General features: G+C 42.5%; 1 protein-coding gene across 6 annotated transcripts in view; it reads left to right on the plus strand.

Moving 5' to 3' along the window:
* Positions 1–24,395, plus strand: part of KALRN (kalirin RhoGEF kinase) — a 766,757-nt gene that overhangs the window by 301,977 nt on the left and 440,385 nt on the right. The window lies entirely within an intron of this gene.

A 24,395-nucleotide genomic window follows, 5' to 3' on the forward strand; every position in this document is an offset into this window, starting at 1 on the left:
TTACTTTTGATATTTATGAATATATCCATGTAGTCCTATGCCAAAAGGAAAATGACAGAGTTTGAGTCACTCTGATTATTGTTTATATTTCTAGTCTAACCATGGAAAAATGTGTAACTAGAGATGAGTTTTTCTTGATTGTTATTCCGATCCATGTTTTCAGTCTCCCTGTCCTAGAGAAGAGTGGCAGGATTTACAGCGGGTAGGCTTTTAATTAATGGAATTCAGTACCAAGAAAATGGACATTTAGGTTCACTAGCACAAGATCGGGGATTGTATTTGGGATAGACTTAACTAACCACATGATTAGACAAAAAAAGTGTTCTGAAATGACCACACTATGTAAACTCAATGTATTTGGTTTGCATTAAACAGCACATAAGGATGGCATTTGAATTGATACCTAACCGATGAGTCAGTGTCCAAGACTCATCCTGTTCTCCAGCATGGGATCATGTTTGAAGATTTATGTAAACGTTAAGTTGTACAATGCAATCTTTTTGGCAACTTAAAATTTCATTTGACATTTTTAATACTTCACAACGTCCAAAGAACACACAGTGGTCTTACACAGTATATAAAGAAATCTACATAGGTAAGTAATATGGCTATACCAAGAGTTAGTTGCATAATATGTCAGAAATGATACAATTCAAGTAGAGTTACATTCCCATTTCCTCCTGTGACCAGAGCTGCTCCTTAACCCACTGTTCCCCAGAGTGTGGTTTGTACTCCCCATCACACATGCATGTCAAATTACAGTATCATCTGCTTTAACTGGCTTCTTATTACACATAATACTGACTTCAGTCTGTGTCTGTGTGCAGTGCAAGGTGCTGATTCTGACCTATAAAACTGCATCAGTTTTTGGCTCTTGGCAGATGAAGAGGCTGTCTCTGTCTTCATGAAACAGGGAAGCAGTTGAGACCAACTTTGCCCTTTCATGAATAGTCATTACTGTAGGTTTAAAAATCTGGGCAACAGAGGCAGGGTATTCTCAATGGAGAACCCTTAACTCTGTAATTCAGTCACTCTGTCTACCAGAGGCCAAATCTGTGGATGTTTGTGCTCAGTGTGTGATTCATGTGTCACTTAAGCATTTGGTAGGAGGTGAGGGTGATAGTGGAGATGCTATGGAGCTACTCTGGAGAGAGAGTCCATCCACTATGATATTCTTTAAAAAACTGCAAATTAATTCTTGCACTTAAGAGCTTTTTGGAGAAACATTGTAAAAACTAATTTAATAAAATCTCAAGTCATGCAAAGCCAGATATAGGACAAACACATGTTCTCATCCCACATAAAAAATATATCTGAGAAGGGCAGCTACAAAAGAGGAGGGCCTTTCTGGTCTAAGTATCAGATTGGGAAGACTTTGACTTATTGAGTTACGGGTTCAACTTCTGACAGATTGTGTACCATGCAGTTTACTGTACATGTAATCTTTGACATGAGGCCCTACAAAAATGAGATTCTGTCTGCTCTGCATGGCCATTTAAGAGCCCATGGCTTTGCTTCAGTGTCGTTAGCCAAAATTGTCCCTTCTACCCCTCCGCTTTTGGGTGGCAAGCGGTATGCTGGTTGATTGCTGCTGTCCACTGCAGAGGTGGCTGCATTTCAATTGTGCTGTATGGATATGGATTTTGAAGCACTTGTAGATCATTCAGATGGAAGGTGCTTTATAATGTAAATGATTAATTTCATCAATTATTATTATTAATATCTGTAACCCCCCTTTCCTCCCTGGGTTACTCAAAAGAGGCAACACTCACCTATGTGCCTGGGCACCTGATGTTGTTGACACTAAAGGATATTCTGAGTATCCTAGTGGTGATGCTGGATAGGTGGGAATCATAGAATATCAGGGTTGGAAGGTACCTCAGGAGGTCATCTAGTCCAACCCCCATCCTTTATCCCCACACTCTACAGCAGTCCCTTTACTCCTAAAGGAATTTAAATTGGAGGTGCCTTCACCTGGCTGGCCCCTGTAGACACTTAATGGTGTACCTTGGGAACCTCTAGGATTAAACCTATTCTAATAATAATAATAAATAATTGTGACATGGGTCTAACTCAGAAATACCAATTATAAATAATATACATCCAATGTACTTAAATTAGAGTTAACACACCCTTACTTAACAACTTAAAGAAACAGGGTATAACAGACTAAGATTAAATGTCACTACTAATTTAAATCCACTGGGGGCAGTTGAATAAAATCAATTAATCAATAGTATACAGTAATAAATTAAGCTTATCTACCTGGCATTTACACTGCAACCATTTACACCACCCTAGAGTGTACACTCCTCTGGATTTCAGAGTCCTAGACGCTTGCATGGGTGCGCTTGAAGATCTGACGTTGGAGACAGCACTCTGTTGGTTCTGTGTATCAGTCCAGCCAAGGAAACAAGCCGCACAACCCCTCTGACGATTGGAGTTGGCCCCACCAAATGTCAGCAGCTCTGGGTCATGGTTCAATGGGAAGATCATGCTGCCTCTCCTCAGACTCAGTCTCTCTGCTGTGCCCTTTCCCTTGCAAGTACTTTCCCAAACAAGAGTGGGGGTTACTTAGAGTTCCTTCACTGCAGGCCCACCTCTGTTGGCTTAAGGCACAGCAATAGTCTCTCCCCTGGCTCCAGAAAAGCCACAAACCACCTCAGAAGCTCCCTCCTCGATCAAAGCCCCAGCAGGCTCTCAGCAGCAGTTAGTAGCTGCTCCTGATATGGACAGAGCTCCACACCAGAAATCTTGCTCCTCTCCCAAAATGGAGCCTACCACCTGTTCTCCCTGCACTCCGTGGAAGAGGAAGTCTCTCACTCTTTCCCCAAGGTGTCATGGGAGTTGTGGTGCCTAAGGCTGGATTGCAGCACACAGCATCTTCCCAACTGGAACACTTTCAATTAAGTTCAGAGGCCACACTAGTAAAGGGTACCTACATATCAATAATATAATAATAGTGGTTACAGCTAAAAGACTATCTAACTTCATGAATGCCAGTGAAAATCAGGTAGGATCAGAGGCTAAAATAGGGAAAGAACAAGTTAAAAATTACTTAGACAAGTTAGATATCTTCAAGTCACCAGAGCCTGATGAAATACATCCTAGAATACTCAAGAAGCTGCCCAAGGATTATCTGAGCCATTAGCAATTATCTTTAAAAAGTCATGGAAGGTGGAAGAGATTCCAGAGGACTGGAAAAGAGCAAATATAGTGCCTATCTATAAAAAGGGAATAAGGGCAAATGGGGAATTACAGACCAGTCAGCGTAACTTCAGTACCTAGAAAGATAATGGAGCAAATAATTAAGCAATCAATTTGCAGACACCTAGAAGATAATAAGGTGATAAATAACAGCATGGATTTTTGAAGAACAAATTGTGTCAAACCAACCTAATAGCTTTCTTTCACAGGGTAACAAGCCTTGTGGATAGTGGCGAAGCAGTAGATGTGGTATATCTTGACTTTAGCATGGTTTTTGATACTGTCTCACATGACTTTCTGATAAACAAACTAGGGAAATACAACTTAGATGAAGCTACTATAAGGTGGGTGCATAACTGGTTGGAAAAACATTTCCAGTGAGTAGTTATCAGTGATTCACAGTCAAGTTGGAAGGACGTATCGAGTGAGGTCCCGCTGGGATCAGTTCTGGGTCTGGTTCTGTTCAATATCTTCATCAATGATTTAGATAATGGCATGGAGAGTATACCTATGTAGTTTGTGGACGATACGAAGCTGGGAGGGGTTACAAGGAAAATTGAAAGGTGGATAAGGAATTGGTTAAAGGGGAGACTACAACGGGTCCTACTGAAAGGTGAACTGTCAGGCTGGAGGGAGGTTACCAGTGGAGTTCCTCAAGGATCAGTTTTGGGACCAATCTTATTTAATCTTTTTATTACTGACCTCGGCACAAAAAGTGGGAGTGTGCTAATAAAGTTTGCGGATGATACAAAGCTGGGAGGTATTGCCAATTTAGAGAAGGACAGGGATATCCTACAGGAGGATCTGGATGACCTTGTAAACTGGAGTAATAGGATGAAATTTAATAGTGAGAGTATAAGGTCATGCATTTAGGGATTAATAACAAGAATTTTAGTTATAAGCTAGGGACGCATCAATTAGAAGTAACGGAGGAGGAAAAGGACCTTGGGGTATTGGTTGATCATAGGATGACTATGAGCCGCCAATGTGATATGGCCGTGAAAAAAGCTAATGCGGTCTTGCGATGCATCAGGAGAGGTATTTCCAGTAGGGATAAGGAGGTTTTAGTACTGGTGGCACTGGTGAGACCTCACCTGGAATACTGTGTGCAGTTCTGGTCTCCCATGTTTAAGAAGGATGAATTCAAACTGGAACAGGTACAGAGAAGGACTACTAGGATGATCCGAGGAATGGAAAACTTGTCTTATGAAAGGAGACTCAAGGAGCTTGGCTTGTTTAGCCTAACTAAAAGAAGGTTGAGGGGAGATATGATTGCTCTCTATAAATATATCTGAGGGATAAATACCGGAGAGGGAGAGGAATTATTTAAGCTCAGTACCAATGTGGACACAAGAACAAATGGATATAAACTGGCCACCAGGAAATTTAGACTAGAAATTAGACGAAGGTTTCTAATCGTCAGAGGAGTGAAGTTTTGGAATAGCCTTCCAAGGGAAGCAGTGGGGGCAAAAGATCTATCTGGCTTTAAGATTAAACTCGATAAGTTTATGGAGGAGATGGTATGATGGGATAACATGATTTTGGTAATTAAATATTCATGGTAAATAGGCCCAATGGCCTGTGATGGGATATTAGATGGGTGGGATCTGAGTTACCCAGGAAAGAATTTTCTGTAGTATCTGGCTGATGAATCTTGCCCATATGCTCAGGGTTTAGCTGATGGCCATATTTGGGGTCAGGAAGGAATTTTCCTCCAGGGCAGATTGGAAGAGACCCTGGAGGTTTTTCGCCTTCCTCTGTAGCATGGGGCACGGGTCACTTGCTGGAGGATTCTCTGCTCCTTGAAGTCTTTAAACTACGATTTGAGGACTTCAATAGCACAGATATAGGTGTGAGGTATTTTGCAGGAGTGGTGGGTAAAATTCTGTGGCCTGCGTTGTGCAGGAGGTCAGACTAGATGATCATAATGGTCCCTTCTGACCTAAATATCTATGAATCTAAGTGCTTTGGAGGATAGGATTAAAATACAAAGTGATCTGGACAAACTGGAGAAATGGTCTGAAGTAAATAGGATGAAATTCAATAAGGACAAATACAAAGTACTCCACTTAGGAAGGAACAATCACATACAGTTGCTCACATACAAAATGGAAAATGACTGCGTCGGAAGGAGTACTGCGGAAAGGGATCTGGGGGTCATAGTGGATCACAATCTAAATGTGTGTCAACAGTGTAACACTGTTGCAAAAAAAGAAAACATCATTCTGGGATGTATTAGCAGGAGTGTTGTAAGCAAGACCCTAGAAGTAATTCTTCCGCTCTGCTCCCCACTGATTAGGCCTCAGACACATTTCAGGAAAGATGTGGACAAATTGGAGAAAGTCCAGAGAAGAAGCAAGAAACATGATTAAAGTCTAGAAAACATGACCTCTGAGGGAAGTTTGAAAAAACTGGGTTTGTTTAATCTGGAGAAGAAAAGACTGAGGGGTGGGGGTGGGGGGCGCGTAACACTTTTCAAGTACATAAAAGGTTGTTGCAAGGAGAAGGAAGAAAAATTGTTCTCCTTAACCTGTGAGAATAGGACAAGAGGCAATAGGCTTAAATTGCAGTGAGGGCGGTTTAGGTTAGCCATTAGAAAAAACTTCCTAACTGTCAGGGTGGTTAAACACTGGAATAAATTGCCTAGGGAGGTTGTGGAATCTCCATCATTGGAGTTTTTAGGAGCAGGATAGACAAACACCTGTTAGGGATGGTCTAGATAGTACTTAGTCCTGTCATGAGGCAGGGGACTGGACTAGATGACCTCTCAAGGTCCCTGCCAGTCCTATGATTCTATGACTTTCAAATAGAGCTTCCTCTAATACTTATTGCCCAGTGCCATTTTTAAGCATTAAAGGAAAATTTGCAAGCATCCAAAATTTCAGTCCCTTGCCAGCTCATGAAGAAGGAACTGTCAGGAAGAGTGGAGAGAAAGGACAATACAAATCTATTTGTCCGTGACAAATTAGGTTCTTTGCATATATTACTGGCAGGTGCCCAGCTGAGAGCCTGCATTTGGCAAGCCAGCAGATATCTGGGGCCCTCTCAACTAGTCATGACCAAGTCAGCTCTACCCCTCCTGAATATGCACATCATGGTTACTGTCTTTTGAATATTGGCATTATGACATTGCCTTACCATTTACAAACATCCTGATGTCAAAATACTGACCTAGAAGAGCCTGTATACCTCCAGTTCCTGTGGGCAACTGCTAGAGTGCGTTTCAGGTTTGGGTTTCTCAGACTTTCTATGAGCTCACCAGTAATGATGTGCTCTTTGGGTGTGGTGATGGGAGAAGGGACCCCACAGAGATTCTGACGGAGCAGGCTGGAACCCCTCCCTAAATAGCCATTGGTGTCAGTATTTTAACTTGGGTGGGGATCTGCAGATGTTTATACTGATGGTAAGTCTTGCTGGCAGCTGATTCCTTTAGGGGTCTCTATTAGTGTACATTAAACAGGGACTCAGAGACTTACTCAGCTTTTCTAGGCCTGTAGTATGCTGTGCCTCTCTAGCACCCTCTTGGGGAGAGGGTGGGCACTGCTCCTCTCTGAGTCCAGGGCACAGCCCTCTGACTATGCTGTTCAGGGCATCTGCTCCCTTGCAGGGGGCATTAAAGTAGTCCAAACAAAAAGACAGGTTTCAGAGTAACAGCCATGTTAGTCTGTATTTGCAAAAAGAAAAGGAGTACTTGTGGCACCTTAGAGACTAACCAATTTATTTGAGCATAAGCTTTCGTGAGCTACAGCTCACTTCATCGGCTGCATACTGTGGAAAATACAGAAGATGTTTGTTTTTATACACACAAATCATGAAAAAATGGGTGTTTATCACTACAAAAGGTTTTCTCTCCCCCACCCCACTCTCCTGCTGGTAATAGCTTATGTAAAGTGATCACTCTCCTTACAATGTGTATGATAATCAAGGTGGGCCATTTCCAGCACTTTGATTATCCCACCTTCATTGATTATCATACACATTGTAAGGAGAGTGATCAAACACCCATTTTTTCATGATTTGTGTGTATAAAAACAAACATCTTTTGTATTTTCCACTGCATTCATCCGATGAAGTGAGCTGTAGCTCACGAAAGCTTATGCTCAAATAAATTGGTTAGTCTCTAAGGTGCCACAAGTACTCCCTTTTCTTTTTTCCAAACAAAAAGTCAGTGTGTTTTCACAGCCAGCAAAAAGCAGAGGTCTAGGCCTTTGGGAAGACCCGCCCACCCCTCGAAAGAGAGAGAGAGAAGTACCAGCTCTTCTTTCTGAGAGGGCTTGCGTAGCCAAGGCTCTCAGACCGTTTTCCCCCATCAGCAATCCCTGCTGCCAGGGGCCAGGGATCTCTGAGTTGTAGTCCTGCTCCTTCAGAGTGCTGCGCTGCACTGAGTAAGTGTAACCCACACACCTTCTGGGTGTGGTGTTCTGTCCCATCTAGTGGCACTGAGACCACTTAAAGAGAGACATGAAATGAGTCTGCTCTGCAGCCTTAGCTAACAGCCAGTTGGCTTTTAGCTCATGCAGTAGAGGCTCATGCACTAAGCTCCAGAGGTCCCAGGTTCGATCCTGCCCGACCACGACCAGGGTCTGTCAGTGTTACATAAGGATCCTCCCTTGTATGGACCTGCCCCACTCCAGGCTTGATAGGCCACACAAATGCACTGGTTTAAGGCTTACTGTGCCAAGAGGAGCTCTTTAACTCCTTCCACACTGGGGTGGAGATCTGCCACATCACAGGCCCATGCAGTCTGAAGCAATTCTTGTTTAGTAAAGGTGGCGTTAGCTATTTTAGGAATTTCATATGCATCTGTCATTTTAATAACTAAGCACCAAACCTTGATTCAAGCACTGTGTGACCGGGCTGAAAAGCTAGCCTTGCCTTCTCTACCTCATTTTAGACTGCAACAGAGGAAAGCCTTGTACTCTCTTAAAGAGGGAGGGTCAGTTTGCTGTGACTTTTGTATTCTAATATTAACCAGATGCCATACTGCACAGATGCTTAAACTCCATCCTAGATGTACAGAGTCCATCGTATAAACAGCCACTGCTCCTAATATCCTGTGACAGTGTGTTTAAGTTTAAAGGGTCCCGGTCTCTCCATTAGCCTGGTGAACTCTGCTCTCTCCTGATAGTGTGGTAGCAGTAGGCAAGAAGGTCCTGCAGCAGGGACTGGGTTCTCTTTACCTCCAGGGGAGGTATGTTACTGTTTCCTTGTAACCTGGATGTGTCACTCACTTATTTGGTCATCACTGAATAATGACTCTGATATACTGTGCAAGTTCAGCCTGCTATGTAAGAAGCGGAATATAAATAAATACCTTTTTAATATCTCTGTATGTTGCTTGGATGGTATTTTAGAAAATCAGCTCTAATAGTGAAAGGGTGAAGAACAACTTTCCATTTTTCTCAGACACCTCTGACTAACAGGGCTAACAAAGTGCCCTCATTTGCCTGACAGATGTTTTTATCGAGATGGGATGGGGCGCAGGAAACGACCTAATTTTTAGGATAGGTTACTTTTTGAATCTCTCAGTATTTGGATATCATTGGTGTTCCCTTCAAAGCAAGGTGATTCACTTTTGTCACTGCTTATAAGGATATTTTTAAATTAAAACCACTGGATAGTCACTTAAATTGTTCAAAGCAAAAGGCTTCTGTGATAGTTCACCTTTCAGCATTATTATTCTCCTTATGAAGTAATCAACTGCAGTTCCTCAGGATGGGGTTACTAACCCTATGAAAACTGGGTCAACCAGTTGAGCTCCTTTCAGTGTCCAAAAAAGTTTACTAGATACCTGTAAGAAATATGACTGTTTTTTCTATTGAGTGAGTAGAGGCTCCAGTCTGGAACCAGACGGTCTGTAAAGTCGTCATCTGCTGAGTAGCTCACACATTTGGTGGAAGAAAAGGAGGGGGTGGCAGTCCCACTCAAGGCTTCTGTCACTGGAATTGCTTGGAGAAGGAGCGCAGCTGTCTGTGGAGAAACTTAGTTCTCAAGTCAATTATTGTTTTTTCCATGCTGGGACAGAGGGAGGACAACAGTTAGGATATCACACAGAGCAAGAGCAGTGCACCGAGATTGAATCTACAGATGGCGACTGAAATCTTCTTGCGGCTCAAGTCACCAGACAGTGATTCAGTCAGGTCAACCATGTGGGGAGCATTGGCAGAGCAATGTGAGGAAATTCACATACTGTGCAATCCTGACTGTAATGATCTGCTGATAAATAACACATTGCAGCCTCCAGTACGGTCTCTGACGCTCGTTGTCCAACGAATTAATTCCTTACCAACTATATATGTACATCTCTGAACCAAAACTAGCTAGCTGTGTTTTTAGTGGATAAATATTTTTAACCATAAGTAACATATGAAAAACGCAGCTTGGGTCTAAATGGAATATTGTTTAAAACACAAACCACAGTCAACATAGATCCAGCTATTTGAAATATCTGAGAAATGTTAATTGGCTGGTTGATTTTTGGACAAGGAGAAGGAAAAAAAATCAGACAAGCATAAACATACCAAAAAGACAAAAAATATTGTGGCTTTGTTATCAGGTTGTGTACTCGCCAACCCTTCTGGAAATACTTTAGGGCTGGCTTCCTCCCCAAATTTGTAGGAATTTCCTGATTATTATGGGGTGGTCCCATTTCATCTTTACTGTCTTTATATATCCGAGTGGGAAACAATTACTACGATGCGATAAATATTGGCCACTAACATACTGACAACATGGACATTAGCTGGGATTGAACCCAGTGCCACAAGGCTGTATCACTTGAGCTAAGAAAGTGCTCCCTTCACTGTAAGTAGCATGCTGTACTAACCACTAGGGCCAGCCACTAGTGGGAGACAAGACATAAGACGAGACTGATCATATATCCCTCCAGCCCCCTCAGTGTATTTGAAAGGCTATTGAAAAGGATAAACTCCAAAAAGTGGCAGCCATAGGAACATGAGACACTGTTGGGGGTATATAAACTGCACACTGGAAGTAATGGGGATAAGGAGCAACTTTGGACCCAGGTGGCCCTGCCTATCCCCACCTGCAGAGTGTGCTCCCGCTGGAGATGGGGCTTAAAAGGGAGCCTGAAAGCTCAGATGGGACCTGAAATGGCAGAGAGAGAGACCTACCATGAGAGCTCCTGAAGGATGCTACATAAACCTTTCCCCGGGAGAAAGAGCAAGATGAACTCTTTTTGATAATCTAGCTCCTTATTTTGGTGCTTAAAATTCTTCCCATAAAGAAGGTAACTTGGGGTTAAAGGTCAGTAGATGACTGTGCATGACTCATGCATGGCCCTGCTCCTTCTCCCACAGAAGCCAGTGGAAAAACTCATTGATTTCAGAAAGAACAGGAAAAGCCCTATGTGTGGAATTATTCTGAAGCTCCAGAAGAAGTTTCATATTTCCCAATATAGGGTCGGACCTAATGAGGTGCTGAGTGACTCTTCAGAGTTGCTGAGAACCTTCAATTCTCACTGAAGTCAATGGGTGTTGTGGTTGTTCAGCAGCTATCAAAGCTGAGTATTTATACCATGCTCATCACCATGGTCTCTAAGTATGACAGCACATGAATGGATCATTCGCCTCTAGAGAGAAGAATGTTTATGGGCTTCCTCTGTCTCTCCAATGTTGAACATTTGGTGAATAGCAGCAAGCATGATTGCCGTGTACCCTCTACATTAGGAAAAAGGACACTACTCCATTGCAATGCAAAAGTAAATAGTACAACCTTGCTGCCTTTTTCTTTGGAGAGAGGGTACCCTATTTGTGCGTTCATAACCAGGAGTATGATACATTTCAAGTATTACTTCCTTTTATACTGCACTTAAAATTCTGATGCTGTATGTGCTGTAATAAAATGACATTACAGAGCTGATGACATGATCCTTCTTGCTAATAGGAGGCAGTTTATTTTATTACAGTCCATTAAGAAGAGCAACAGTAAATGTCCCTTAGAAAACTGCAGTTGATGCTTTTGTGCAGAGAGGCATTTCCTAGAAATGGATCCTCTCTGGCTTTCTGGAATAACAGCATGAGAAAGATTAAAAAGATCAGCAACTGTCAGGGGCACTGGAACAATTTTTGTAGTGGGGGTGCTGAGAGCCATTGAACCAAACTGTAAACCCTGTATATAATGGAATCCACTTCAAGCCAGGGGGTGCAGCAGCAACCCCAGAACCACTAGTTCCAGCACCTATGGCAACGGTAAGATCACTTGTGGCATCTTCCCTTCCCAGAGTCGTATTTATTTTTCCTTCTGTCGGCAGAGTATCAAGAGATTTTGAAAAAGATCTACAGTAGGTTTATATGAAATGGCAGAATGCTCCTATTTATAAGTGATTTTTTCATGATTACATATTAACTGTTACTACACTGTCTAGTTCCTAAGGGCATAACACCAGGGGATGGGCAACTTTCTGATACATAACAGCTCAGGGAGGAAGATTTCTCTTAGTGAGGAGCAGGGGCATGATGGCATAGTTACCCAGGGGAGCCTAAACCAGTCTCGCCAACCAGCTGCTGGAAACATTCACTTATCCATGCCTGTTCTGCATACAGTCTGCCTGCTTGCTGCCAGGGTTTGATTGAAATGTTGAGCTAGACACCAGCAGGGGGCAATGAACCTTTTGGGAACACATGTGGCAGGCCTGTGAGAAAACCATTTGAAAGCTGACTAGGGCGATAGGTTGCCATTAGAATCCTAGAATCATAGAATATCAGGGTTGAAAGGGACTTCAGGAGGTCATCTAATCCAGCCCCCTGCTCAAAGCAGGACTAATCCCCAACTAAGTCATCCCAGGCAGGGCTTTGTCAAGCCTGACCTTAAAAACCTCTAAGGAAGGAGATTGCACCACCTCCCTAGGTAACAGAGTAGCAGCCGTGTTAGTCTGTATTCGCAAAAAGAAAAGGAGTACTTGTGGCACCTTAGAGACTAACAAATTTATTTGAGCATAAGCTTTTGTGAGCTACAGCTCACTTCATCGGATGCATTCACATTCCAGTGCTTCACCACACTCCCAGTGAAAAAGTTTTTCCTAATATCCAACCTAAACCTCCCCCACTGCAACTTGAAACCTCGTTCTGTCATCTGCTACCACTGAGAACAGTCTAGATCCATCCTTTTTGGAACCCCCTTTCAGGTAGTTGAAAGCAGCTATCAAATCCCCCCTCTTTCTTCTCTTCTGCAGACTAAACAATCCCAGTTACCTCAGCCTCTCCTCATAACTCATGTGTTCCAGCCCCCTAATCATTTTTGTTGCCCTCCGCTGGATGCTTTCCAATTTTTCCACATCCTTCTTGTAGTGTGGGGCTCAAAACTGGACACAGTACTCCAGATGAGGCCTCACCAGTGTCGAATAGTGGGGAACGATCACGTCCCTCGATCTGCTGGCAATGCCCCTACTTATACAGCCCAAAATGCCGTTAGCCTTCTTGGCAACAAGGGCACGCTGTTGACTCATATCCAGTTTCTCATCCACTGTAATCCCTAGGTCCTTTTCTGCAGAGCTGCTGCCTAGTCACTCAGTCCCTAATCTGTAGCAGTGCATGGGATTCCTCTGTCCTAAGTCCAGGACTCTGCACTTGTCCTTGTTGAACCTCATCAGATTTCTTTTGGCCCAATCCTCTAATTTGTCTAGGTCCCTCTGTATCCTATCCCTACCCTCCAAAGTATCTACCTCTCCTCCCAGTTTAGTGTCATCTGCAAACTTGCTGAGGGTGCAATCCACACCATCCTCCAGGTCATTAATGAAGATATTGAACAAAACCAGCCCCAGGACTGACCCTTGGGGCAGTCCGCTTGATACCGGTTGCCAACTAGACATGGAGCCATTGATCACTACCCGTTGAGCCCGATGATCTAGCCAGCTTTCTATCCACCTTATAGTCCATTCATCCAGGACATATTTCTTTAACTTGCTGGCAAGACTACTGTGGGAGACCGTGTCAAAAGCTTTGCTAAAGTCAAGGAATAACACGTCCACTGCTTTCCCCTCATCCACAGAGCCAGTTATCTCATCATAAAAGGCAATTAGGTTAGTCAGGCATGACTTGCCCTTGGTGAATGCATGCTGACTGTTCCTGATCACTTTCCTCTCCTCTAAATGATTCAAAATTGACTAGCGGTAAGGTGATCAGGAAAGGGAGCGAATGGGTCCTGGGAAGGGTTAGGTGAAGAATCAGAAGTTGGAGGGAAGCCATATGCATATTGGAAGAGGTAGGGAGGGGTGAGGGACTGTAAAGCTGCTGTACGCTGAGAAGAAATACATGCTTGCTGGATGGGTTAATATATTTTACTAATATAGTACTAGGATTCATTGATGCAGGAATTTTTTTATGAACTTTTGTGTTAAATTGTTAAAAGTAATAACAGTAATGTGTTTACATTGTGGACTAAATTGTTAAAGGATTTAGAATTCAATGAAGTATAGTAATGTCATAGTGGAATACATACAATACTCAGTATGCAGGATATTTTCTGTCTATGGACTTGTACCATCATCATCACCATATACGGTTGGCGGGTGCCTGGTTTATGACCAGAAAGCACTGCTGACCAGACACTAAAAGTCCAGTTACCTGCAGTAACCAGCCTCTGCCACCAGGAGGAAGGAAGCACAGCAGCAGCTGCTGAAGCCTGGAGGAGCACTCAGGGACAACTCTGGCAAGGGAAAGAGGTGGAGAAGGGGCGGAGCCTCAGGTAAAGAGGCAGAGCAGAGGGCAGGGGAGGTTCCGGCATTCAGTGTCTGGTTTTCACAAATTAGAAAGTTGGCCACCCTATCACCATAGTACTGTAAGTGAACACCCCAATGAGGGTCTTTCCAAAGAATCTGAACACACAAAAAGTTACTGTAACCAGGGTCAGTTCAGTGAATTTAAGGCCCTTCACAAAGTCACTAGATTGAGGGCTTCTGACTGAAAAACCGAAGATTCGGTGTGTGACTTTCACTCCTACCCACACTCTGCATTCCTGTGCAATGCCAGCTGGGGAGGGCAATAGAGCAGAAGACTAGATAAAGAATCCAGAACTGAAGAAATACAGAACTGCTATCTATGTGCATGCATAAATGTGTTTGCAGAGAGCATTGTGAGAAAAGTGGATCAAGATTTCCTGCCAAACAAGAGTGATGTATCTCACTCACAGTCACAAAGTAGTCTGGGATGTCCCTAGGGCTCAAGTAATCAACACAAAGTTGTGTCAGCACAAAGCAACTATTTCTCACGCACTGGAGCATGATCAGTAAGGATCACAGTAGCTTTGGCTGGGTCCCTGTCACCTGGATTCACTTCACTGCTGCAGGTTTGGCAGCACTGTCCGAATCATCCTTGATTATAACAAATTATTAAGGGCCTGGTGCTCAGGGAGCCATGTGTTTGTTCAGCACCTGTAACAATGGGGTCCTGATCCTGACTGGGACTTCTGCATGTTCCCATAATAATAAAAAAAGCAGTGCAAGATTTAAACTTTGCTTCAGAAACGGAAACTGTACATCCAATTTTAGAAATCTGCATATTTGCCATTGAAAACCAGAATGCAAGTTCTACCAAGGCCTAATCAGTTTTACTTACTTACTTCACACGTCTTGGAGTAGGGGAAGATCTAATAAGGCAGGTGAGAACTGAATTAATGTAGCAATAGCTCATGGCTTTCTCTATTGGGACGGCACAATTTTTCATTAGTTTTCAGAGTTTCTTCAAATTTGTGCTTTCTCTGTATTTTCTGATTTTAAAATAATTTAAATACTCCCTGCCAAGTGCACCTTTGCCTGAAATGTAGTGGTGTTTTCCCTTGTGGAGGGGGCCCCTATTAGGTGAACTGGCAGTGATTAAACATAGCACTTTGGTTTTGAGCACATCTGGAATTTTTTTCTAAAGTGCTGTGGCTTTAGAAGCTTCAGAAGAGCTTGTTTTGTTTTGTTTTAAAGAAACTATATTTGCTTACAAAGAGCAAAGGTTACTCATAACAAGGGGATGGTGTAACAAGGTGATTAGCTGAGGTGATACCATGGGCATTGAATGAGTGAAGTCATCTGTCAGAGAGAATTGCAACTTGCTGAGAAAAAAGAAAAGGAGTACTTGTGGCACCTTAGAGACTAACAAATTTATTTGAGCATAAGCTTTTGTGAGCTACAACTCACTTCATCGGATGCATTCAGTGGAAAATACAGTGGGGAGATTTATATACACAGAGAACATGAAACAATGGGTGTTACCATACATACTGTAAGGAGAGTGATCAGGTAAGGTGAGCTACTACCAGCAGGAGAGCTGGGGGGGAGAGGAAACATTTGTAGTGATAATCAAGGTGGGCCATTTCCAGCAGTTGACAAGAATGTCTGAGGAACAGCGGGGTGGGCGGGTGGGAATAAACAAGGGGAAATAGTTTTACTTTGGGTAATGACCCATCCACTCCCAGTCTTTATTCAAGCCTAAGTTAATTGTATCCAGTTTGCAAGTTAATTCCAATTCAGCAGTCTCTCGTTGGAGTCTGTTTTTGAAGTTTTTTTGTTGAAGAATTGCCACTTTTAGGTCTGTAATCGAGTGACCAAAGAGATTGAAGTGTTCTCCAACTGGTTTTTGAATGTTAGAATTCTTGATGTCTGATTTGTGTCCATTTATTCTTTTACATAAAGACTGTCCAGTTTGACCAATGTACATGGCAGAGGGGCATTGCTGGCACATGATGGCATATATCACATTGGTAGATGTGCAGGTGAACGAGCCTCTGATAGTGTGGCTGATGTGATTAGGCCCTATGATGGTGTCTTCTGAATAGATATGTGGACACAGTTGGCAACGGGCTTTGTTGCAAGGATCGCCATCACCTTCAGCCCCCAACTAAAACCTCTCCATCGCATCATCAAGGATCTACAACCTATTCTGAAGGACGACCCATCACTCTCACAGATCTTGGGAGACAGGCCAGTCCTTGCTTACAGACAGCCCCCCAACCTGAAGCAAATACTCACCAGCAACCACACACCACACAACAGAACCACTAACCCAGGAACCTATCCTTGTAACAAAGTCCGTTGCCAACTGTGTCCACATATCTATAAATCTCCCCATTGTATTTTCCACTGAATGCATCCGATGAAGTGAGCTCACAAAATCTTATGCTGAAATAAATTTGTTAGTCTCTAAGGTGCCACAAGTACTCCTTTTCTTTTTGCGGATACAGACTAACATGGCTGCTACTCTGAAACCTGCTCAGAGTAGCAGCTAAATTATGTAAAATCTAAGCTGTTCCATGGAATCACAGACAGTTGAGAGTTATTGGGTGTGAAGAGGTAGGTGTTCAATCCCATTTGAAGGTATTTAGGATGTAGTCAATTCTAGGCTAAATGGCAGGGCATAAGCAGATGTGGCCTGAAGATGTCCTCATCTTTAATATAAAGGTGAATCCCGCATAGAATGTAGGTTTTAGTCCAGGATATTGCAATCTGAGACTTGAAATCTTTGCAGGCTACACCTCTGAATTAAAGATACACAACAAGTGTCCTCTGCACCATTTTATAAAAAGTAGGTAGGACTCAGGCTCCTGGCAGGTTGCTAGTGCCATCCTCAATTTGGGTGCCCCCAATGTAGGGGGCAGAGTTGCCAGAGCAGAAAGCAATCATGTCGGGCTTTCTAGGGATTATTCATTACTTTGACCACCAGTGTTCATGCTTAATGAGATCCTGTTCTTTAAATGCTCAGTATCTATAGTTGAGGGTGGGTTTTGCTAGATCAGGAGGTCATTATGGTTGTTCCTCGTTTCTTTCCTGAAGCTAAGACATGATACATCACTCTAAGATTGGATAGGCTTTTGAAGTTGACAAGCAAGGATCCACTGGTGATGGTTTATATCGTCACTAATGACATTGCATGGCAAGATATCTCACACATAATAGTTGACTTCAGGGGATTTGAAAGCGAGCCGAAGAAGAAGAAGATCTCAACAATCTTCTCTGAGATCCTTCCTGTCCTGAGAGAGAAGGAAGGCAGAGGGTAGAAGATTCTGGAAATAAACTGCTGGGTAGATAAAAGTGGAGGGGTTTGATTTTGTGGAACATTGGTCCACCTTCTATGAAGCAAGGGGGCTTTATAGTTTGTATGGCCTCCACCTCACTAGAAGGGAAGCCATCTACTCAGGAACAGGCTGGCTGGAGTAGTCAAGAGGGTATTAAACCAATAACAAAAGGGGATGATAAAAAGAAGGAAGATATTAGCAGTCATTTAACAGAGAATTGCTATATTGAGTACAAAATTAATCAAGGAACCAAAGGAGACGAAAAGGAGAAATTCTTTAATTGCCCCTACCAGGGATTTCCCTACACGCCCCCTGAATTTCCCCAACACCCCCCGTAGTTTTGTGAACTAGTTACATGCAGTGTTGCCAATTTAATGATTGTTTGGAAATTTGAATTGAAATTGAAACATTAATGCACACTTTAAAAGCATATAAAGTGTATGATAAAATACGTGTATCTGAAAAAGTATAATAGATTTGAAAAGTATGAACATAGACTAGCTTCCTTATACAGCTGTTGTTTTTTAGGACAATGTCAGTGCATTCATTTCTGTGACATTGGCCAACCTAATTATTTAAAATTATGGTTTGTAAGCAAAGTCTAAATGAGCTCTCCCTGACAACTAGTGATGAGCTGGGGGGAAAGGCTTCAGGACCAGATTGTATTTACATTCACACCTAATCTAGCTAGGTATTCAGTAAACAGAGCTGTGTTGCCCAAGTGATAGATTTTGGCTGGGGTTGGGTTATAAATCACTTGAATGCATGGGGGTAATGAAATGTTATTCTTATTGTATGAGTAAAGGGCAGTAGAACTGTACTCAGCCTGTGCTGGTTGAGGGCATCAAGAGAAAGGGTAGGGACAGGTGTTTTGCTTGATGGTCTGCCTGAGTCACAAGTACTATTTGACCTGCCGATCTCCACGGTTTAAAGACAGAGCTGACTAGGCTCCATAGATAGTCTTTTGTTTTGTTAAGTGACCACTACAACTGAAATCACTGATAATCAGGTCTAACTGCTTAGACCTGCTGTGGGACAGTGTTTCTGTGGAAGAGATGGCCCAGTCTGCACTAGCAGTGAGGTTCCATCACTGAGAGCTCGGCTTAAATCACTGAGAGGTGGGTGGAACCTCAAGAGACCAACTTGCAAAGGTCACAGTGGCAGGTGGCAGCAGAAGGTGACGGTGCAGGGCCATTGGCAATAGAGCGATGGACTGAATGGTGGCACAACGAACAACAGTGGCCAGAGTGAACAATGAGCAGCTGGAGGAACAAGCAAGGTGCCTTCTTGCCCCCTGCCTGGGAGATGAACTCATGTGGAAGCACCTCTGAACTCAGTCTCCACTGACCAAGGACAACACTGGTGAGTGTTAATGAGGCTGTTAAAAATGCTGGAGACACAACACACTTCATGGGAACAAACATGGCTGTGACATCATACTTTCTATTTAAGCAAGAGATACCACACACTACAAACTGGAGACCAATGTTAAGTGCATTGTCTCTTGTTCATATTGAAGTTGAATACTGGTTCTGAACAAGACCAGCAGATGCTCACTATCTTTCTGCAAGAAACTCAACTGACTGGCTAGAAGCATGTGGTGCAAGAGTGAAAGACTCGACAGTTGAAAAAGTGAAGAACTCTCTCACCGCATTCAAAAAATTTGCACACATGACTGATGAATGCACCAATGCAAATGGGCATCAAGTATTAAGTCACTGTGTACGTTATCTTGATGTAAGTGGTTGGCCAGTAGATGCATTTCTAGATATTCAATTTATAGAAGACACGTCGGCTGCATCTGTGACAACCCACATCTTAGAAGAGTTAAATGCTTGTCAAGTAGACCCCAAACAGATGGCTGCTTGTGCATTTGATGGAGCTGTAAACTTCTCTGGAAGACATGGTGGAGTACAAGCTTTGCTCAGAGAAAAGTATAACCCTAATCTCTCCTATACACACTGCAGAGGCCATCTATTCCAACTAGCGCTTGTACGAGCTGCAGACTCTTCAAAAGACATTTAAAAAGCTATAAATGTAATGTCTTCATTATATTCTTTTTTCAACAAGAGTCCAAAGAGACTGAATATCTTGGAAAATATAGAAGATACACTGGGACTGAAGTTCAAATTAGTCCACCCTGGAAAAACCGTCTGGCTTTCTCATGAGCGATCCTTGACTGTTGTCTTAAAATTACTCCAGCTGTTATTACTGGCTTGGAAAGTATCTACCAAGATGGGACGGATCTAAGTAGTGGGGCTGGTGGATTACTTTTGCTACTACATTCAGAGAAGACTATTGCCATTCTATCTTTTATAAGTCTACTGTTGAAACCACTTGGGTCATTAAACAATGCCATCCAGGCATCTGTTACAACAGTAGTAGATCTTTGTCCAGCAATAGAAGCTACATTTGGATCAATCAGAGAGATATCCATTGAAAAAGTACTGGAAGAAGCAAAGACTTCTCTCCAGAAGTTGACTAATGAAGGCATTTGTATTGAATCCTTAAGTGAAGAGGACAAGAAGTGTTTGTTAAGACAACTGAAAAAGTACACAGACTTGCTTCTTAAAAATCTACAGCAGCGACTTCTAGATTCTATTCAACCTCTACATAACTTTTACAGATCCTTGTCCTATAAAATACCGACAGTTGAGTGGAGTGAGGCACTACCAGCTGTGGGGCTGCCATGTACTCAGGACAGAATAGAGAATTTGAACAGAGTGGAATATCATATGACGAATGAATGAAGTTTTGACTTCATCTTCTTTTTTATCATCATTAGTGGCTCTACCCGATCTTTATGCTGTTTCCTGGGATGAAAGAAGTAGGAATTCATCTCTTGCTACTCCCAGTCACAAAAGCTACAGTTGTTCTTTTTCATCATTGAACAGAGTTTTGTGTTCTGAAAGAAGTTGCCTTCTGCCTGATCACGTGAATGAACTAATGAGCATATCAGTTGAAGGAATGGAAGTACCGGACACATGAGAAGCCACCAAAGATGAACACATTGCATTCAAGAAGTTCATTAACAGAGTTGTGCAAAATTATAACAAGAAACCAAGAAGGATGTAGATGTAGTGCTTCATAGAAGGCTTAAGTAGCCAACTTTAATTTGTGTGATGATTATAAAACATGAGTTAAATCTAATAAAATGGTCACGAAACATTTTTCAGTTTTTACTATGGTGCCATACAGCCCACCTTCACCCCCATGGTCTCACTCCTCATTGGCCCTGAGTGCCCCCCACCCCTGTAAATTCGAACACCCCCCCCCCCCCCCGCATTTCAATTCCTTTGGAAAACACTGGCCCCTACTCCAGTGAACCAATGCCTGGGTAACAAACAAGAGGAATTGGAATTGCTCATTTATGAGTATAAATTTGATCTAGTTGGTATTAGTGAAACCTGGTGGGATGAGTTGGGATGATTCACACAACTGGAATGTTAAAATCAATGGCTATAACCTATTTCAGAAGGTAAAAGTGTGTTTATGGGGGGAGTGGCACTCTGTGTCAAACATATGTGTTCCAAGTTAACTTGGAAGAAATGATCTTGAATACTTATGCATTAGTATCCTAACAGATAAAGCTCAAGATGGGGTATTAGTTGATGTCTGCTACAGACCACCAAATCAGATGAGGGAACATGATGACCAACTTCTTATGCACTTATCTATAATATATAGGTTTAAAAGATGTGTGATCGTGGGGCAATTCTATTTGAGTGAGATATGTTGAAGGGCTCATGCTGCCAGTACTGCAGCATCCCTGGAATTTCTAAATATTGCAGATGACAATTTCCTAACTCAAGAAGTGTTGCGTCCTGCACGAGGGAACTCTATATTAGACTTAATCTTGACAGATAAAGAGGAACTGATTGCAGAACTAAAAACTAATGGTAACTTAAGTAGAACTGATCATGACTTGATCCCATTTATAATATGCAAACAGAATAAAATCCAGACCAGTAATATGTATGTATATATATAATACAGGGATCGGCAACCTTTGGCACGTGGCCCGTGAGGGTAAGCCCCCGGCAGGCGAGGCCGGTTTGTTTACCTGCTGCATCCGCAGATTCAGCCGATCGCAGCTCCCACTGGCCGGGGTTCACCACTCCAGGCCAATGGGGGCTGCAGGAAGCGGCGGCCAGCACATCCCTCGGCCCGTGCCGCTGAACCTGCAGACGTGGCAGGTAAACAAACCAGCCTGGCCCTCCAGGGGGCTTACCCTCACAGGCTGCCTGCCAAAGGTTGTCGATCCCTGATATAATATACACACACATACACCCCTTGTGCTTTAAAAGGGACAATTTCACAAAGTTGAAAACAATTTACCAAGTGTCGTGGTAGATTCTCCATCACTGACTATTTTTAAGTCAATACTGGATATTTTTCTAAAAGATCTGCTCTAGGAATTATTTTGGAGAAGTTGTCTTGCCTGTTTTATACAGAAAGTCAGACTAGATGATTACATTGGTCACTTGTTGCCTTGGAATATATGAATCCATGTGTATCATTAACATTGTGAACAGTTGCATCGTCTCTACCAGTAAGAAGTTGGGGGATGGATATAATAACAGTGGAACAGATTCATCAGTATGCTCTGGCTGGTTTGTGCTGTTCCGGCAGTGTAAAGCAACTGCAAACTCAATTTAGTCATCTAGTTAAGCTAGTTTTGTGGCTGCTTTGTGTGTGCTGCGGAGCAGTGGAGGGCACTGGTAAATCTGCACCAAAATCTTTGTCTTCCTCATTTATTTTACTCTGATTGCTTTCTCTGCCTACCACTCCGTGCAGCCACCATTTCTTCAGCTGAAAAAAATGGAACAAGACCTTCTTTGGAGCCTCTCAGTGCCTCTCTACTGCTGCTGTTAAATACATTTAGTGCTGGTTTTACAGTCCTAGAGACCAGCTTCGTCTGTTTATGCCCAGAATAGCTGCAGGATGGGCAGTGATGGTGCAACCTTCCTTCCATATACTTTACCATCACACCATTGTGGTTGTGATGGGAGTTCAGTTTCCACTGGCAAGTCAGCATTTTGACTCTACTGAGATTGCTGACAAGACTGGAACTGGTACTAACGGTGGTGTTGATTTTTATTGTATGGACAGTTGGCCACTAAGGCAGCCAAACACCCAAGAGTGTTTGACCACTGTTGACCCAGATTGAATTTGGACCAGCAACACAGAAGCAGAATGTACAAGAGATACGACATAGAAGCAGAATGTATGAGGGATGCAACAGACAAGCAGAAGGTTGGGAATTGAGGCTTACAGAGGTTAAGTGACCTGGCCTCATTTCACACACAAGTCTGTTTAGAGCTAGGAATTGAACTCAAGTCTCCTGAGTCCTAGATTGGTATCTTAAACAGAAGACTGTCCTTGCTTCAGTGCCTTCTAGCATCCTGAATTAGGGCCACTGGAGGGATGATGCCATGTATGTTTTCCATGATGGGGCTGAGCATGCCATTTCTACATCATTCACAAGTGAACCAGGTCTTATGCCTGGGAATACAAAATACTAACCATAAGCATTGCTGGCCCTGTTATTACAGTTAGATGAGACATGCTTGCGCTAGATTTCTTTCCTGGCTTAATTTAACATGTCCTAAAATGTTGTTGTACAATTTGGCTACTTCCTATCATATTTGAAAGGGAGCATTCAGCACACTTGTACCTTTCGGTGCATGAGGGCAGGTCATTAACCAAATGATTGCATACTTCTTGCTGTGTGAGAACTGTTCCCAAATTCAGCAGTTCTCGCTTCACAGTCTGTTCACTTCTAACTGTGAGGAAACAGCTCTACTGTCCGCGTCTACTGAAACGGGAACACAGTGTACTGTCCTATTTCCAGCTTCCTGATGCCAGCATTGGATACTTAGTTACCAAACCTCACGATTCCGCCGTGAACATCAGAACTGAACTGATCCAAAAATAATTAAAGTCAGAATGTTCTGATGAAGTATTTTTGCATTTGCACCAGTTTCCTTTTTATTTTTATTGCCAATTTTGATATAGACCATTTCAAGACTGCTTCACCTTCGTTGTCTTGGCACCACGATAAATGCACAAAAATTCTCCCCGATCAGTATTGCAAGAGCAACTATTTTTGGCTGTCTCAGTAGGGAGTATTTCAGTCATTATTTAACAGAGATTACAGCAGGTAATAACCAACATATTCAATTGTAATTACTGAAGATGCCAAGGGATAAATGATCTAACATAGCAGGAATCCATCACAGAGAGGAGATGATGAGAAGGAGGTTTTTAATTTTTATTTACTTACTTATTGCTTCAACCCTCAAGAAGCCTTGGAGATAAAAACCTGGCTGTCAGAAATTCATACAGTGAAGTGGAGCACAAAGTCTAATAGTCAAATTAATTGTGCAGCAACTTTCAGACATGGTGTGGCATGGTTTTGGGATTGCTGTGGTACTCAAGGGGCAAAGCCAGGAGAGTTATGCAGGTCATCCCAAATGAACACCAGTAACACAGTTAAACCATGCCATAATGTCCTTTATCTTGGAGATACCATACGTTCTAGTGAAAATTACTTTTAAACTGTTTTAAAGAGTCTTTAACTCTCTATCACTCTTCCTGTCAAACCACGTTGTCTTGGCCTGCAAGATAGACAGCGTAGGGAGAGAAAAATGACAACTTTTTGAAACCTCTAAAAGTGACCTGAAATAGCTTCTTCATACATTATACTATCATGATGTTAAAGTGCCATTAGCACTGAGGAACTGGAACAGCTGATAAAGGATTTTATACCTTCATTGACAGAACTGTTTACTAAGGTGTAATCAGTTACACCTGTGCAAGCCCACTGACGGCAAGGGGATTGCACAGGTGTCAATGGGGGCTTAATTTGCCCTGCAGAACATTTATCACTGGTAATGATGCATGACAGGGAAAAATTATTCTTGACATTCAGAGCCCAGGTTGTATTTGCTAGGCTGATGGCTAAAGAACATATTTTCACTCACAAACTGAGCTCATTTGATGTGGAAATCATCAAGGCAAAATGAACTCGGGAACACATATTCTGATCTCCAAGGAATCACTTTTCAGAGGAGACCTTCAATTGAACATTTGTGCACTATTTTAGGATCCATCAGGGCTAGAAACAAATTCAGCAGTAAGTTAATATTTCTGGTTTAAAGTTGTTATTC

The sequence above is a fragment of the Natator depressus genome, chromosome 11 (genome assembly GCF_965152275.1).
Source record: "Natator depressus isolate rNatDep1 chromosome 11, rNatDep2.hap1, whole genome shotgun sequence".
Taxonomy (NCBI): Eukaryota; Metazoa; Chordata; order Testudines; family Cheloniidae; genus Natator; species Natator depressus.